The 18,575-nt window shown below is 41.6% G+C and overlaps 1 protein-coding gene across 11 annotated transcripts in view; it reads left to right on the top strand.

The window, feature by feature from the left end:
• The window catches only part of CDH18 (cadherin 18), a 506,683-nt gene that overhangs the window by 263,794 nt on the left and 224,314 nt on the right, over positions 1-18,575 (top strand). For 6 of the 11 annotated variants that reach the window (XM_069808901.1, XM_069808904.1, XM_069808900.1 and 3 more), the window contains one exon: positions 17,093-17,191. The exons of the other annotated variants lie outside the window; for them this stretch is intronic. The gene's annotated coding sequence lies outside the window, so the exon portion shown is untranslated. The remainder of the gene's footprint in view (positions 1-17,092; positions 17,192-18,575) is intronic. 11 annotated transcript variants of the gene reach the window in all.

Here is an 18,575-nt window from a genome sequence, read left to right as displayed (position 1 = left end):
GTGAGACTGTATGGGGAGAACAGTAAGCTTGATATTTGAATAGCAGTTTCAGTTGTGGGTTTTGGTTTTTTTTCCCCCGTGTCTGCAATATTATGTGATGACTGAGGATTGAAATCGCAGGGAAAAAAAACCCCAACCAAACAAAACCAACCTCTTTCAGATTTACCTTTAGCTGCTCGTCAAGGCTCAAGCAGTGACCCAACTTTACTTTGTGTAAAGGGCACTGTAAATAATGGACAGCCAGAAAAGAATCCTCTCTTCATTTCTTCCAAGCCCACCCCCATGGTATCCTTCTTAATGAATGGAAACTACAGCGTGCCTTTAGTTCACATCACATTTTCACCAATTGCCCTGCCAGTGGTCTGGAACTGAGTGTTTTTGCAAGCAAGGAGTTCCTCAGGATGACTTCACTAACGTGTACCTTTGAAAACAAGGTAGTCCTGAACCCCTCTCTGTGTGCGTGCGTCTGTGTGTGCCTGTGAAAGAGAGAGTCTGGTTTGTGTACACGAGTGATGAGATACAGGGAGGACAGGGTATGGAAGCCAGTGAAACGTGGCAAATGTACAACCCTGCATGTATTTATCTCAGTGGGTCTCTGTAAAGCAGCGTGAACATTTCTTGTATTTTAATGTAGTTCATCATTCAGATTAGGGTTTGGGATAAATCCAATTTCATGAACATCAATGCCCCATTAGTTTTTAGTGATCAAAAGAAGTACGAAGGAAAACACAGGTAAAATTATTATTTCAGTTAGCATAGGTGATAAAATTACTGCCTCTATTCAAGGTAAAGATTTTATTTTTTATTCCAAGCCACTAAGCATAGCTCCTCATTTCCAAGGCTTTACTTCTCTGCTGCAGTCAATCATATACAGTTGTGTGAAAACACTGAAGCCTTCCTTCTGCAATAACTGTCCTTCTCCTGGATGATAGTAAATGTTTGTCTTCAGGGGAAATATTAAATTAATTTAAAAGTTTGGCATATGTTTGGCATTTTGCCTAACTGTAAAGGTAAGAAGACTCACAGAGAAATAACCCAAAGGCTTCCCTAACCTACTCCACTGCCTTTGGCAGAATATTTCATTTCAGACTTTTCTGAAGAAGACATGGTATGTTATAGTTACCTAATGCAAATTAAGGTGTGGCTCTTTTTTTGTTTTGTTTTAATGTGAACCTATGGAAACAACGTAATAGTTTTGTAGTTAGTTAAAATTACTAGTCATCCTACTTAAGGACACCAATAGATAACTTTGTTTTATTTCTACTGAGGAAAACAGACAAGCAAACTGAAAAAAACCCCAAACCACCCCATTCTCTGTTACCTTCTCCCTCTAAAAAATGACAGGAGAAATAGTGTGTCAGACAACACTTGCCTTTAAATGGGAGCAGATCCAGTGCACAAGCGTGGCTTAGGGGGCACTGTGTTGCTGACTGAACCATTTACAGATGAGATTCAAAACTAAATTCCTTCCACTTGTAGGTGCTGAGGATCCTATAAGGCTTCACCAGGGTAGGAGTGCTGACCCCGCTATTAGGACAAAATGCCAGTTGAAGTTTTTATACTTTGACCTGTTTAATTCCTCAAGTAGTTTAATTTGAGAGCAGCATTCTTTACTACCTACATTAAAATTATTGTTGTCTAGTGTTTTTGTCCTGCAATGCAGAGACTCTAACTCAACCACTTTATTGGTGCATGCTGTGCTGGCTCGTGGTAATAGTTCCGGTGAACATATGCAATGTTATAAAACAACTGGGGATAAATGTCTTCAACATCCAAAATAAGTGTGTGAGAGTGTATGTGTGCGTGCCAGAGAGGTACAGTTGTTACTGTGCTAGTACTGACATTCCTGTGGTGCGTAACATTTATGTATTGTTCCCCTTCAGGGAACAATCTGTATTTAAAAGTGATTACAAAAAAATTAAAAAAAAAATTGTCTCTGAACTCAGTTTAAGTTTAATCACTGGTTTAATAAGGACTGGATATTTATCAACAACTAGAAAAATAACACATTTAAAATGTGAGTAATTGAGTTGTTAGTTCCCAATATGGTTATATGGAAGACTTCAACCTACATCTCAGGCTGATAAATGAAATTTGAAGGGTATGAAAAATCCTGTTCTAGGTCTGGAAGCTCCTGCTCTCATTAAGCACTACGTTTCTGTTAATACAAGTGGTGCTGAAAATTATCAGTGTTATCAGATTGAATCAAACCAGCTAAATACCAGTGAGTCATCTGTTCCATGCAGATGAACATGAGCTCCAGCTTGGACAGTTAACAGCTAGTTAGCTCTGGCCGACCTGTCCTGCAAAGGGGCCTAAGCTAATCAGCCAGCAGGACACTTTGGGGCAGTTTGCTTGTAGGCAATGCAAAACAAAGGTGGCAACTTACATGACAGGAAGGGGAGGAAATACATAGCAAAAAAAAAAAAAAAAATCAATATAAAGTGATTCTATTCATAGAATAGATTCTATTCATCTTCTCCTAGAGGAAGGAGATGCATATATGAAGGTCATAAGCGGAAATAATATGAAAACCCCCAAATTGCCTACAAAGGTTTATATAATGTAGAATGTAAACCTCACTAGCATTAATTATAGTAGAAAACTTAATTTCCTTGGTCAACAGTGTTCTAGTTTCAAGAGAGTGTAGTCCAGTGATAAATCAGGGTGAAGTGCTTTAATTCACCACTTACTTGATGGGCAATCTTAGACAAGTCCCTGAAGCACTCTGTAACTTCATGTATGACATGAACATTGAACAATAATTACAGAACGAATATTGTACAATGTTGTTTTAAAGAAATATTGCAGAGCTTAATACTGAAGTGTTAGTGTCTTCATTACTCTGTAAATCAGTTTTGATTATAAACACAATTTGGCTATCCATTTCCAGCAAACGAAGCTGCATGGAGTTTGAAAATTCAATCCAAGAACTGAAGTAGAATTTTTAAGAAGCTCCTGAATTGGGAGCCGAAATAATCATGTCTCCCATAAGGGAGAAGGAAGACTGGCAGAATGAGATTTTTTTTCCTCCAAAACAGGCTTTATCAAACAAACTACTGATACTGAGATGCTTTAAATAATGTACCATTACTTTTTGTGCTGGTCTTAATATGCAGGTGGAGAACCAACAGGAATTTAAATGAAACCAGTTGGGGATTTGAAGGGAGTGAGGTAACTTTACACTTGCTACAGTTGCTAGATGCCCTTCAAATCCCCCAAGTCTCATGCATAAGCCTCACCTCCTATTTGGTTGTTTTGCTGTTGGTTTTTTTTGTTGTTGTTGTTTTTTGGGGGGGTGGGGGAGAGTTGTTGTTTTGGGGTTGGTTGTTTTTAAATAATGTTTTTGTGCATTGAGCACAACCAGAATAACATAGTCATGTAGCTCTATAAGTAATTGATAAGCAACTTGGTGGCGTTTACACATCTGCAGTTCTTGTATACTGAAAATACATTGAACAGATGCCGGAGGCCTGTAAGAATAGTGATTTTGCATGATGGCAATTGCCATTTTTATTTCTGTGGAATTACTTCAAACCTGAACAGAGTTAAGGCTGGGTTTGTTATCATAGAAAAGGCGGAGAGTTATTTTACAATTACAAACTTGGCTCCCCACTCTTCATGAAACTATTTGATTCTTTTAAGCAAATATTCTTGCAAGGGGGGATATATTTAGGTCACAGACATATTTCTTCCATCCTCACTCCACCTTACCTAGGTTTCAATTTGTCCAGTGCTTAAATGGACAAATTTTAAAGGGTGTTTGTGAAGCATCATATAAAAATACCCAAGCTAGCTCAGGTACTGGCTGCATTTCTACCATAGGACTGTAGCAACCTTTGAGATTTTTTGGTGTGTGTAGTACTGCATAGTCTGTAATATTGAACCCTGAAAGTCCTTTACAAGAGGGATCAGTCACATCATCTTGACTTAGCAGATGGAAGGAGCGAGGCGATAGGATGGGCATGCTTTTCCATAGCACAGTTTGCTGGAGGTGGAACTGAGGACTGCTGTGTCCTCAGCCGATCCACCCGCGGGGGCGGTGGACTTGGCATTGCAAATCAGCCAGCTTCAGGTTTTTCATGCGCTGTGGTGGGGTCTTGCACTTGAATAGTTTTGAACTGTTTGGTGGAGAAACCTGCCTCTCCCTGCTGGTGACATAGGTAGCTTGAACTGAAGTACATGCCTAAATGCAGGTGGTCTAAACACTGCCCATTATGTCTTCTCCCTGTGCAGTATTCCTACTGGAAACAACCAACTCTGTGTTTGGTTGACTCCCTGTTTTGGTATTTCCAGGTGTATCATAGAGTCACAGAATGGTTTGGGTTGGAAAGGACCTTTAAAGATCATCCAGTTCCAACCCCGCTGCCATGGGCAGGGATGTCTTTCACCAGATCAGGTTGCTCAAAGCTCCATCCAGTCTGACCTTGAACACTTCCAATGGTGCGGCATCCACAACTTCTCTGAGCAGCCTGGTCCAGTGTCTCCATCATGCACTGTATTGTTTCATAATTAATTGCCATTAAGCCCTAATAGGCACAGCGATACATATAGGGTTACGCATGCACACACATACTCTTTGGGAAGGTACAAAGAAATGGAAATTGGCTTTTTAAAAAAAGAACGATCCTTGGTACTGTTAAAAGCATGTAAAAGTTATTGAACACATCATGTGGTGGTACAATGAAGTATTCTTTGACCCAAGTCTGCCTATTTTCACAGATGGGAATGTGCATTTCCATGATTATATTAAATGATTTATTTTGAATAATATTCTATGATTAGACTACTTAACCAAATGAGTAATATATTTAATAACAAAGTTATACATTTGGATTTGAATTCTGTTTAATTCACACTTTTATTGGGTGGTGGGAGAGCTGTGAATGAAAATCTTTTGGTCCAAGAGACTATGAAGTGCTTTTCATTATCAGTAATTATGCCTTGCCCAGAGGAAATATTTATGTTCTGTCTTTTCCTTGTAAACACTATTTCTGTATAGGGCAGTTGTTGGAATGAGGCTTAAGCTGACGCTTGGAATTGGGGCAGGGGGTGAAATTTCTCAGGCTCGGATTTCTAGCTAGGATTCAGTCAAACTTTCTGTCATGTTCTGCTGTTGATGGTACTCAAATGGATAGAATAAATAATTAAAAAAACCCCAGCAACATAGAGACTATCTCCATAGTAGTAGGGCAAGCATCTGAGATATTCAGAACCAGGTTTGAGACCCTGTCCCAGTGAATTCAGTACTATTTGTAAAGTGCAAGTGCTCCTTCATTAGACAACCTTCCTATAACTAGTAAAAATTTTAATAGTTTAGCAATGGTGGCAGTGTTGTCCCACAAACAGGGTTCATTTACCCAGTGTGCAAGCCAGTAACGCACAGAGTAGAGGTATTTTCAAATTAATTTCATTGATGTGCATGAATGGGTGCCTGTCTCAAGACAGCACACCCTTGTCTCAAAAATGCTCACATTTACACACTTAACTAATACATATTCATTGTTATTTTCCTTAGATTGGTTCTTTCTTCTTTGCCCCTCATGTAAATCAGTGCACAGACTCTGTCTCCTTCCTTCATTGTCTTCTTTTGAGTAGGTGATATCATTTGAGTTGGTGGTCGCAATCTTCCTGGGTAGGAATTACCTTTTACCTACTTCTTCCCTAATCTTGGCGGTTCCAAGCGGTTCTTCAAGGTTTATTTTCCAGACCACAATCCCTTACCTTTTCTGACATAAACATAAAGCCCCATTGTCTAGTGGTTAGTTCCTAAACCCCAAATCATGTCTAGTTATTGTTTCCTTATTTTAAATATTAACTGATGGGGGCTGTACACAGGACTTTAGCAGCTCCCTGGTTATTTCAGTCATATTATACATATTAAATGATAACAGCAGGACAGGAAGAGTGTTGCTATTAATTTTGAGGGTGTTGGAGTGTATGTGCATGTGTTTGTGCGTATTTGAAGGAAGAAGTAGCTGCTAAAAGGGAGGTAGCGCCTTTAGTTTGTTCAATAGTGAGAAGGATTTCATTTGACTGTAGGAAGGTATTTTTAACACTGATATATTGTATTAGCACCTGGGAACTGCTGACTCTTCTAAGCGTAAAATCTTGGCTTTCAGGAGAGGTGGAATAAAACTAGGGCATATGAGCAGCACTCTAGCATGGCAGCTATTAACTGCCCATGGGAACTGCCAATATTTAAAAATAAAAAGGAAACTAATTTATGTCTGGATTACAGTCCTCAATCACTTTCTTTTATGTTTTACATTTTGTTCTTTCTCATAAATAATAAGTCTTCTTACTGGAGTCACAAAAAAAAGCTACACATCATTTATTACATGCAATTTCCACACACTTTGCTGATGAAGAAAATTTGTTATGTATTTGCCATTCATTAAAGCACAAATTCTTGCATTCATATTAGGGAATTTGAGCTGAGAGTTATTATCTTGCCTGTTCAGCCTAGAGACATCTTAAATATTTTTGTATTTGCATGGCAGAAGGTATAAAATAATCAGTTCATTTAGCATTGTATGTTAAGTTGTTTTTTTTTCTGTTTTTTTTTTTAATTGTGAACCGTCTAAGACTTCTTTTAAAAAACTGCTGAAGAAATGTAATGTTTGTTCTTATACTCATTCAATTTCCATGAATGCACAACTAGCGCTTTGAAATCCAACATAGCTTTGTATTAGAAACCCTTCTAAGTGGTTTTGGAAAGTGGTAAGACAATCTGCAAGCAAACATATGTTTTCAAGTGGCACTCAACATTTCTGGCTGGTTGAGCTGCTTTCAGTGTCAGGTAAAGACTGCAAAGTATTCATGGTACAATTGATTCATACGAGGTCTAGTTTTTCCTAAATAAACTGGATTTATTTGTTTTTCTGTATATTCTCAGGACAGCTATCCTAGGCATGAGGTTCACAGTGCATTAACATGGTGGGTGCCCCAGAGTTGCCCCAGGAAGCAGTGTGGTGGGAAGGTGATTACTGTTTGCTGTGGTTTAACCCCAGCCGGCAACTAAGCTCCACGCAGCCGCTCGCTCACTCCCCACCCACCCAGAGGGATGGCGGAGAGAATCAAAAAAAAAGAAGTAAAACTCATGGGTTGAGCCAGAGGCAGTTTAATAGGACAGAAAAGGAAGGGAAAATAATAATAACAGCAACAATAACAGCAACAACCAAAATAAACAACAACAATAATAATATTATAATAATAGAATATGATGCACAACACAATTGCTCACCACGCGCTGACCAGTGTCCAGCCAGTCCCCAGGCCGTGAAGTCCCCTGGCCAACTCCCCCCAGTTTATATACTGGACGTGACATCCCATGGTATGGAATATCCCTTTGGCCAGTTTGGGTCAGCTGTCCTGGCTGTGTCCCCTCCCAACTCCTTGTGCCCCTCCAGCCTTCTTGCTGGCTGGGCATGAGAAGCTGAAAAACCCTTGACTAAGTCTAAACACTACTTAGAAACAACTGAAAACATCAGTGTCATCAACATTCTTCTCACACTAAATCCAAGACATAGCACTATACCAGCTACTAGGAAGAAAATGAACTCTATCCCAGCCGAAACCAGGACACTGTTCCTGGAGCAGATGATGTGACCTGCTGCTAGAAGTGCCTTTATGCAGCAGCGACTTCTTCCCAGGTGTTTACCAGGCACGTTATGGGCAATAGATAGGGAGCAGGTCGCCAGTGCCGGTGGAGTACCATGGATCAGTCCCCGGCTTGCTGCTGGGATATAAACACGTTGGCCTGGTGGTGCATGTGGCTTGTGTGCTGTAAATTGGACGCTCTAGGTTTAGAGGGTTTGGAGGGAGTGATCCTGTTACATGAATATTGTCCTAGAGGAGGCCTTTCTGTTTCTCAGATCCAGCTGGAACAGTTGCATCATGCTAATACCAGCCATGTTTTATACTGTAGGTGAAAAAGGTAGTGGATGTGTGTCAGTAGATGGATGTGTGTTACCAGAGAAGGGAGCCTGAGAGCACAGAGGAGCTTATGGACAATTTATGCAAGATGACCCAGCCAACAAGTTGCTGCTTTTTGGTAGGGCTTGGGTTTGGAAGGGCGGGGGGGTGGGTGGTTTGGTTTGGTTTGGTTTGGTTTGTTTGTTTCTTGGGTTAACTTTCTGCGAGATGAGAGAGCTATGTCATTTTATATGACGGTTTGGGAAGTTCTGGATCTAATGCAGTGAAAATGTGGGGAGTAACAGGCTGGATGTGGGGAAAGAAAAATAGGGCACCTTTATTTCGATAATCTTTCTTTAGCCATGAGGCAGATGAATGGAAAAGATTACCAGAGGGATGTTCCTTTGTACATGTCTTTGAAAAGTAGCCTCCTAGACAGAAACCTATTCAGGAGGTTTGTAAATACCTCTCAAGCAAAGCCAGCAGGAAGAGCTTTGTTGATTATATAGCCTTGCATTGTCGCTTGAAGGCTAATGAACTTGAGCTGTTTCAGACTATATAAGGTCAGGTGAGGACTGATTTCCTAAAGCTGTTAATGCCCATTGTGCTACTGAAGTCAGTTTGGCTTCTGTTGTTACATTATGGTAGTGTGTTTGGTCAAATATACTATGTCATGTCAACATGCCTATATGTTTCCTAGTTCTGAACAGAGATGGGAGAAGCTCCCATTTATGCTTTTTTTTTTTAAGAAAAAAGGTATAACATTCTCAGAATGGAATGAGTTTACTCCACAGGACCATTGTGTGATAATTATTGCTCATTACATTATAATGAGCACTTGCTCTATTCATTGTGGAGCTTATTATATTTTAATGAGTGTTGTGACTCCCCTGCAGAGCAAAACTCAAGAATGTCCCCGTGCATGTGGCTCATTTAAATGGATGTGCACGTTTTGGGACTCGTGTGCACGTACTTATTTGCAACATATAGTTGTAATTTTGATTTTAAAACCAGGGTATTACTTTTCTTAAATTTGCAGAAATCCAAAAACATGGATGCTTCTATACTTAGCATTCATATTTCATACCAGGTGAAAGATGAGTGGTTTTATTAAAAGACTCTTATATTAAAGGACAGCTTGTAAATATTTTGTTCCGGACTTCAGTGTATTAATTAAAATTAAAGCTCGTGAATTAATGTGATTTGGTACGCAACCCCCTCCAAATCTACAGCTTTCCGATTCAGGTTTATGTTTTTTGAAAAATATTAATAAATATTTAGGTAAGTTTATGGCATCTGTAAACTAAATAGAGGAACTTTAAAATAGAATTGGGTTTTGTCTTCTGAGGATCGTCGACACTCTGGCATCACTGTATTCAGGAAAAGGAGAACTAGAAACTGAATGCCATACAAATTGATTTGTAGACAAGGTCTTAAGCCTGTCAGTCTGTCTAGTCAATCTTTGTAGATTGCTGGTGATATTGTTGTGACACCAAAGCTTTTGATAATGACATTCCTGTAATGTCCACATACGGTGTTAGCCCTAAAGGGAAACACTTTGCTCTTCTTTATCATCTCCTGACGTTGCCACATAAGCAGCTTCAAAACGAAGCAAACTGTTTGAAAAACAGTGTTCTATCAACATTCAGACTTAAAAATATGAGCTGATTTCCCGATGTGGCAAAGTTGTTTATCTTTTGTGAAACCGGAAGGCCACCTTAATTTTCTTAGTTTAAAAACTGCAATATTAGTAAATTCAAACTGATAGATAGCTCTTTAATCAAACTGTACCTTTATTTTCTGTACCCTTCCTCTACTGTGTCACTTTTATTTGAACATCTTTTACTATCCACAGACTTGCAAGCAGGAGTTTACTGAACTTACAAGTACATAGCAATTACTTGTTGGCTGATGCAAACAGTAGATAGGTAAGGGTAAGGCTAACCTGCTCCTAGGCAGACTATTGTAATGCCTGCTAACTCAGGTGTGGGTTCCTGCTGAGTCCCAGTGCACTAGACAGTTACCACTCAGGTGGGGAAGCACAAACCTCCATTGCTGTTGAGGATGGGACAATCGTTCTTGCTGAGTTTTTGTCTTCCCAACTCCCTGCTTTTTTTCCTCATGTCTTTATACTTTTTCATGACTTTTTCATTACTGCCCACTCTGTATTTTCACCTCTGTCTGTATTTTAGCTGTAGCTACATTAGAGGTCCAAGTTCTTTGCTCCATTTTGGTGGAGTCCTCAATATACCTGACATTAGAGAACATTATATTTGGAACAGAGATGGACTTTGATTAGTGGCAGAAACAAAGAACTTTAAATGGATAGTTTAAATCAAATTTGGCAGCATCCCTGCTATAACTGTGAACATATTTTGTCTGCAGGAAATGTTAGCTTATGGACTGCACATAATGACTGGCCTCTTAAGCTCCCATCTCCCATATATCTCATGCCAATGACAGGAAGTACTGTATACCTGATGTGCAATTCTGCTGAGTAATTTTAGCAATTGCTTAAAAAGAGCAGAAAGGAAAGGATAAAAGAGATTAAATAAAGAATTCAATAAAGAAGTAAAAAGACATCATTTAAGAAAGATTGAAAACTTTTTTTTTATACGATGCAAGAAAAGAAGGCCATGACTAAACCTGTTTTTTGCTCCTCTTGAAGTATTGTTCCAGATTATTGTAGTAAAGGTGTCAATTAGAGTCAGCTCCTTTATGCCTCCTTATTTTTCTCTTTTCACAAGATGTAGTTAGTTTTACAGGTTGCCACATAACGAAGTTGATCTTTTTTTTCTCAAGAAGTTATTTATGCAGTAGGTATCTTACTCCTAAAGAGGATTACAGGCTCAGACCCAATAATCAGTGTTTATAATTATTTTTAGGATATTATGAGCAATATACTAGATACTGAAAATTATACCTATCTTCTGCTTAATGTTGGCTCACCAGGGCAAAATACATTTGCATACTGAGTTGGATCCCAACCTTGAGATGCGTTTAGGTCCTCGGCCAAGGGCCTCAGCTTTTTATTGGCACTCTTGCTGTCATGGTTTAAGCCCAGCCGGCGACAAAGCACCATGCGGCCGCTTGCTCACTCCTCCCTGGTGGGGTGAGGAGGAGAAAATATAATGAAAGGCTCGCTCGTGGGTTGAGACAAGGACAGGGAGAGATCACTCACCAATTACCAACACAGGCAAAACAGCCTCGATTTGGGGAAATTAGTTTAATTTATCACCAATCAAATCAGAGCAGAATAATGAGAAATAAAATCTTAAAACACCTTCCCCCCACCCCTCTCTCCTTCCCGGGCTCAGCTCCACTCCTGGTTCTCTCTCCCTCCTCCCCACCAGCGACGCAGGGGGACGGGGAATGGGGGTTGGGGTCAGCTCGCCACACGCTGTCTCTGCTGCTCCTTCCTCCTCAGGGGGAGGAGGACTCTGCACTCTTCCCCTGCTCCTCCGTGGGGTCCCTCCCACAGGAGACAGTCCTCTACAACTCCTCCGACGTGAGTCCTTCCCACAGGCTGTAGCTCTTCATGAACTGCTGCAGCGTGGGTCTTTCCACGGGCTGCAGTCCTTCAGGCACAGACTGCTCCAGCGCGGGCTTCCACATGGAGTTGCGGCCATCTTGGGGGGCATCCACCCCCCTGCTCCGGCGTGGGCTCCTCTCTCCCCGGGCTGCAGGTGGGCATCTGCTCCCCCGCTCCCCTCCGTGGGCTGGGAGGTGGACAGCCTGCCGCCTCACTGCGGGCTGCGGGGGTATCACCTCTTCCCCCTCCTCCTTCACTGACCTTGGTGTCTGCACAAGGGCTTCTCTCATATTCCACCCCTCTCTCCACTGCAGGTTCCCCTTCTTAAGTCTGTTCTCCCAGAGGCACTACCACCGTCGCTGATGGGCTCGGCCTGGGCCAGAGGTGGATCTGACTTAGAGGCAGCTCTGACTTGGAGCCAGGGAAGCTTCTAGGAGCTTCTCACAGGAGCCACCCCTGCAGCCCCTCCCCTGCTACGAAAACTCCACCACACAACCCCCAAACACCTGCTCAACAGCACAGGAAGAACTTCTGCAATGGAGATGGCTTCTGTTGGTATTAACCTTCCCATCATACTAACCAAGGGGCTTCTCCACAGCTACCATCATTATTGTAGCCTGAACAAAATGCACAGAAAACATGTAGTCAGGAAGCAGGTCTTTGCAGCAGGGTTGACATCGGGCTTACTCAAGAAGCCTTCTTAGATGTATACGTCTCATTTTTGGATGTTGGATACCACCCTTGTCCCATCTACAACAGCTGTGACAGTAGTGCTGGAATCATCTTTACATATTTAGGAAACTGTTCATCCAATTACTTGCCTCTGCCTTTTTTATGATAAGGATGTTTCTTTTTGCTGAGAAGACTAAATGAATTCTGCATTTCAAGTCTTTACCTAAATTGAGCTGTTTTGGGTTTGTGTGGCGGGGTTTTGGTAGCGGGGGAGGGTCCGCAGGGCCGGCTCCTGTGAGAAGCTGCCAGAAGCTTCCGCAGCTCCGAGTCAGACCCGCCGCTGGCCCAGGCCGAGCCCCTCAGAAACAGCGGTAGCGCCTCTGGGAGAACAGATTTTGGAGGGGAACCCCCAGTGAGTCGGGGGATTGGGATGTGAGAGGAACCCCTCTGCGGGTCCCGAGGTCAGTGAGGAGGAGGGGATGCCCCCGCAGCCCGCGGTGAGGCGGCAGGCTGTCCCCCCAGCCCACGGAGGGGAGCGGGGGAGCAGATGCCCACCTGCAGCCCAGGGAGAGAGGAGCCCACGCCGGAGCAGGGGGTGGAGGCCCCTCAAGATGGCCGCCGCTCACTGGGGAAGCCCGCGCTGGGTTAGGCTGGGACTGAAGGTTGGCCTGTGGGAAGGACTGCAGCCCATGTGAGGCACCCTGCGGTGGAGAAGGGGACGAGTGAGGAGTCCTCCTCCCCCTGAGGAGGAAGGAGCGGCAGAGACAAGGTGTGGAGAACTGACCCCAGCCCCTGTCCCCTGTTCCCCTGCGCTGCCGGGGGGAGGAGGGAGAGAGAACCAGGAGTGGGGCTGAGGCGGGAAGAGAGGGGGTTGGAGGGAAGGTGTTCTAAGGTTGGGTTTTGCTTCTCATTATCCTTGTTTTGTTTTGATATGTAGTAAATTAAATTGATTTTTTTTCTTGCCCAAGTTGTGTCTGTTTTTTGCCCATGACCGTAAGTGGTGAGTGATCCCTCCCTGTCCTTGTCTTGACCCACGAGCTTTTCTTTATATTTTCTCTTCCTTATACCACTGTGGCCGGGGAGGGGAGTAGAGTGAGCAGCTTCGTGGTGCTTTGTTGCCGGCTGGGCTTAAGCCACAACATGAGGGAAAGACCCCTACTAACCAGACTAATTTTTCAACACTTGAAAGATGCTAAGTGGAAAACATTAATCTTTTTTGTATTATGGTCCAGTTAAAAGTTACCAGTTTTTTGTTACGTTTTGCTTTGTTTTTTTCCTTTTCAGCTTACCTTAAAATGACTGGCCTGTTTATACCTGTTATGTGTTCTCATGCAGATATTTCCTTTGTCTCTGTTCCTTAATGCATAAACACATCCTTTCATCTTTATTAGCTTACTCTGCAAGGTGTAAATAACTATAACAAATACACCATTCCTGTGTGAGACATCTCAAAAATATTGTTATTGAGTAGGCTCCCAAAGGCCCTGTGAGACTGGCATCTTAACATTTATTCAGTCTGTTCCCTTACAGTTTGCACTTTTTCAGTTCGAAAGACCACATAATTCTCTACTGCCTAAAGGCCAGAGAGATTCGTTTTTCTCAAAAGCAAAATGAACAGGTATTTTCAGCTACCTCCATTTTGTTTAAAGTTTGTCTTTGAAAGCTTAGCATGATGAATTTGAGATTTCCTTTCAGGCACATACCTATTTCTTTCCATTACTTGTATTTTAAGGTTATAGTTCTCACTTCTTATTGCTCAAGTGCAGTAGAGGATTATTGAACTCTTCTTTGTCAGGTAGCTCCGACAGACTGCAGTACTACTTTTCCTTTTGAAGACCTTTTTATACCTAAAGTGGTTTGTGGTATCTTTGATGTTGCCTAATTGGAATCTCAGAAGTGAAGAAATAAATAACTGAATGAAGAGGTGAGCTGCGTGCCTAAGGTTGTACATAATCTTATTTTGCTTTCAATCGTTCTTCTATTCATGCGCCTTACGGCCAGGTAACACTCTAATACTATTGCTTTATTTATCTGTATCACCCATTCCTGGATTTGAGTCTCTCACTTATCTGTCTCCCACACCTTGAACAGAATCTCCTGAATTTGCATTTGTCTTTATGCTCCCTCTGAATCCTGCTCAAAACTTTTAACTGGCCTCTTTTTTAATGGCTTGCCCTTCTTGAGCAGTTTTTTTTCGTCCTGTCTCATCTACTTGTCTCACCTAGTTTAGGCTTAAGTTTCTTAGGACAGGACTACTTGTCGTGAGACTCTGTAAATACTGTTCACAGAGACAGCTCAGCAGAAGTCCTGCACTTGGTTTGGCGTTACCCAGTGCAACACTATGGCCCAGCTGGCAACTGTCCTGCAGAAAAGGACATGGGGATCTGGTGGGCAGTGAATTACAGGCAAGGCAGCCATGCGCCCGGCGGGTCAGGGCAGGGGATTCTCCTCTTCCATTGCAGCAGGACAGCCGTGCCCACTTTGCAGTGCTCCAAAGCAAGAAGGAGGTCAAGAAAATGCAAAGTGTTAAGTGGGAGGCCACTGAGGTGCTGGAGGATCTGTTTTGTCAGGAGATGAGAGAGAAGGCACTGCAGGGAGCTGGTTGCAGGAGCAGTAGAGGAGCCAGATTCAGGCTTTCCTGGGCACAGCAACAGGGCAGGGGACAGTGGCCACAAGTGTCAATGAAGGAAAGTCCCGTTGGATGTAAGGAGACAGCTTTTCACAGGGAGCGAGGTTAAGCGCTGGGACAGGTTGCTTAGAGAGGGACCTCATCTCTGGAGGTTTTTAAAACTCATCTGGACAAGGCCCTAAAGCAACCCAACCTAACTTGGAAGCAGCCCTGCCTTGAGGAGGAGTCTAGACTAGACGATCTCCAAAAGTTCCTTTCAACCTACATTTTTGCTGTTATTGTCCAGTCTTCAGTCCTATTTGCAGTAAGTGTTTACTTTATCATTTGCTATTTTTTAAAAATAATAATGTGCTGAGTTCTGTGGATTTATATGGCGATTTCACAGGGATCAAATCCAATTCTAAGTCTGTAGCAATATACTTCTTTAATAGTCTTGACATGGAACTGTATTGCATCTATTAAGTGCTCATTTCTAGTCACCTTGGATGTGAACTCCACTCCAAACTTCAGTAACTGGAGAAACCAGATTAGAGAATTAGACTTACTTTTGGAGGATACTTTTTTACCTGCACCAATTATGAAGCAAAGTCCCCTTCTTGCAGAAATATATATTTTTACAGAGACTTAACAGGAGTGTTTGTGGAGAGGTAAGAGCATTAGTGGACGGAAAAATTCAAGACTTGGAGCCACAAGAAGGATAAGTAGGGCTTGCTTGTCATAATGGCAAGAGCAGAATTGATTTATAGAGTTTGATGTCTTTAAGGCCAAAGGAGAAGATGAACCTGCAGAGGTGAAGCAAAATGTTTATGACATCTTGGGGTAACATAGAGAAAATAGAGTCTGATTACCAGGAGGACCAAAGATCTTTTTGGCACTGGAGTGGTACCTGAAGGAAAGAAATTGAAGCTCTCTGAAGCAAAATGACTTGGACAACAGAGCATTCTAGAAAATAATGATGAGAAAAAGCTTCTTTGTGCAATTAAAATATTAACTTAATTTTTAAGATAACCCTCTCATTTAATCCTCTTATTTAGGAGGGCAGAATTTGAAGTCCTTCTTCTGATTTCTCTGAGTTTAGAATTATTTTTTTGCCCTTGAGCAGCATGCCACTACAATTAAGAACGTTAATTTAGAGTGTGGCCTGGCAGAAAATACTAATCTGTGGTGCTTTTCTTGGTGGGTTGGGGCCTAGCTGGCATTAAGCAAAAGGAAGCACCAACCACCCTGAAGGACTGAGACTACTGCTTCACTTCTGTGTATGTTCAGTATTTTCCTAATTTCCAGTGCAGCTGCATTTGATAATCCTAAGTAAATGCTACATGTGTAGTTCATTGTGCAGCCTTTGGAGAAATCTCAGACAACCTTATTATTATTATCTCCCCCCAACATATGCTAAATAGCATAGAGAAAACAGGCCTCTTGCAGATGGACACAGAAAACACTGTGGACATTGCATTTGCCAAGATACCACCTTCGTTATTATTTGTGATCTTTTTCAAGGAGAATACCATGTTATATGTTTGTCCACTTTAAGTTCCGTGGGAGTGTGCTTTTAAAACAAAAGTATTTTTAAATTATTTTGCTAAGGTGATTTCATCCTTTAGTGTTAATGTTTTAAATTTTCTTTATCTGGAATGTGAGACCTATTCTTAGGCAAGGAGTGGCTTGGTATCAGCTTAGTGAGATTACTTTCTGTTATGATTTGCATGGTCTACTGTATTTCATCTTCTCTCAAACACTATTGAATGTATCAGCTGGCACCTGATGGAATCGTAATTGAGTTCAACTGCCAGCTCTGGCCAGCTACTTCAAAATAATCAAATGTTTCTACTTCTTAGAAGCGGCAAGTATACTGTATCATTTTTGCTGTTGCAGTGTCTCCTAGAAACCCCTAATTTTTTTCTACTTTTTTGAATGAGAAAGGGTAATTTAGATTTTTTTTTTCTTCCCAGCAGAGAAATCGGATTAGAGTGTGTTCTATCCAGACAGAAATATGAAAGTAGCTACTTCACTCTTACCTTTTCTTTCTTTTTCCATGGAAGGAGTGTGTCATCTGTTTGAATTTATTACAGATTGCTGACCCTAGAGAAAGAAAACATGGCATATCTCTGGTGTTTGTTAGTGACTACCTGTCCTTTTTATAATTTTAAGAGTTAAAGATGCAGAGTTAGCATCGCAATAACATTGCTTTGCAAGTGCCTTTGATATTCCCATCTGAAATTTATTATCTCCTGTCTAGAACCAGGCCTACAAAACACCTCCTAATCCAGCTATTGAAAAGGGACAAAATTAAATTAATATTTCCCATGCTATCTCAGTAAGATCTTCTTTTTCATTTCTAGGTGTTGTGAAATGAGCAGAGAATGAATTTTAGTTGAACTAAGCGGAGAGGAGAAGCACAGCCTTCTGGCTAGAGCACTGGTCTGGAGCCCAAGAAGAAGGTGAATTCCTGTTTCCTTACTCGGTGCAACATAGCAATTTTTAGCTTGTGTAGAAGGCAACATTTACTTACATTTAATGATCGATCTTGGTTAGATAAAGTATCCAAAGGGGCTGAACCGCTGCCTGATTTTGACCGCTGGGTCTGTAGGACTTGGCAACAAATGGGCTCTTAGAGACAGGCTTTACATGTACCCAACTCATAAGCCTTGGAGGCAGCTGTTGTGGCCGTAAGATGACTGAGGAAGGGGAAGAATTGGGAAGCCCAGAGGTAAAAGTATCTGGACTGTCTCCTTAAGGAACCCTACTCACAGCACCATCTCTTGGTTGGATAGTAAATTTTAAATGCTGCTGGGTTTAGTAAGAGCTTCAAACAAGCTTCCTTGTATGCATGTGGCCAGTCCTGGAATAAGTCTTATCTTGTAAGGATATAGTTTTAGTAAATGCCGCCACCTGCCCTGTGAGAGTCCTCCTGATTTCATATTTTTACTGGTTTTGGCTATTCCATAAACATAAGATAGCATAGAAAACTGAGGAGTTTTGGTCTCTTTTTTAGTTCCATGAGACAGATTTTTTTCTTAAAGCCATAGCCAGTCTCTAAGAAAGTTTACTGTTGCGTCACTGGTATTCTGCCACTTCTTCCTCTCATCTATCCTCCAAAACTTTAACGCTGTGGTCTGAAATGCTGTCTTCGTTGCCGCTGAGCTTGGTGGAAAGATTACAGCTCCAAGCCTACCTCACCACATCCTGCCAGAAGTTATTATATCCCGTCTGACAGTAGAATTGCATCTGTAGCCTCTCCTTAACTTGTCTCTGTCAAATAACCTCCATTTAAAAACAAAATTTAATCTGATACTAAATGTTTTGACTGGCACCAGAACTGGCTATGCAGGCAGTTAAGCTAGCGGATCTGAGGAGGCAGCAACATGTGGAGAAGAAGGATGTTAATGAGGAACTGGGGCAGGTTGTGGATGGTAACTTTTTCACTTAACTCACTGTCAGCCAAAAAGATATCTAGTAACAACTGTGTAGTTTTAGAAGTGTGAAACGATGGGTGGAAAACTAGCAAAATATGTCATAGATTTGATGATAAAAATAATTTTTTCTAGACTTTCTTTTTTGCTTCTTGACTTGCTGTGATTGGCCCCAAATGCAGGTTTTCCTCCTCATAACATTATATTTTTATCTGGTGAGCAAGTGGGCAGTGATGCCTCAGTATGAGATTAGTTTTTATTTTAAATGCTTAATTTCAACTTAGAGAATTGGGGAATGAACCCTGCTTAATAAGCAGGACTCACTAAAATTAACTGAAGATAATGAGCCAGAAATTTTGCTGATTAATGCCTGATGCAGCATCAGTGAAGTCAAAACTATTGCATAGAGTGT

The sequence above is a fragment of the Haliaeetus albicilla genome, chromosome 21 (genome assembly GCF_947461875.1).
Source record: "Haliaeetus albicilla chromosome 21, bHalAlb1.1, whole genome shotgun sequence".
In the NCBI taxonomy this organism is placed as follows: Eukaryota; Metazoa; Chordata; class Aves; order Accipitriformes; family Accipitridae; genus Haliaeetus; species Haliaeetus albicilla.
This window is presented reverse-complemented; position numbering and strand designations above follow the sequence as displayed.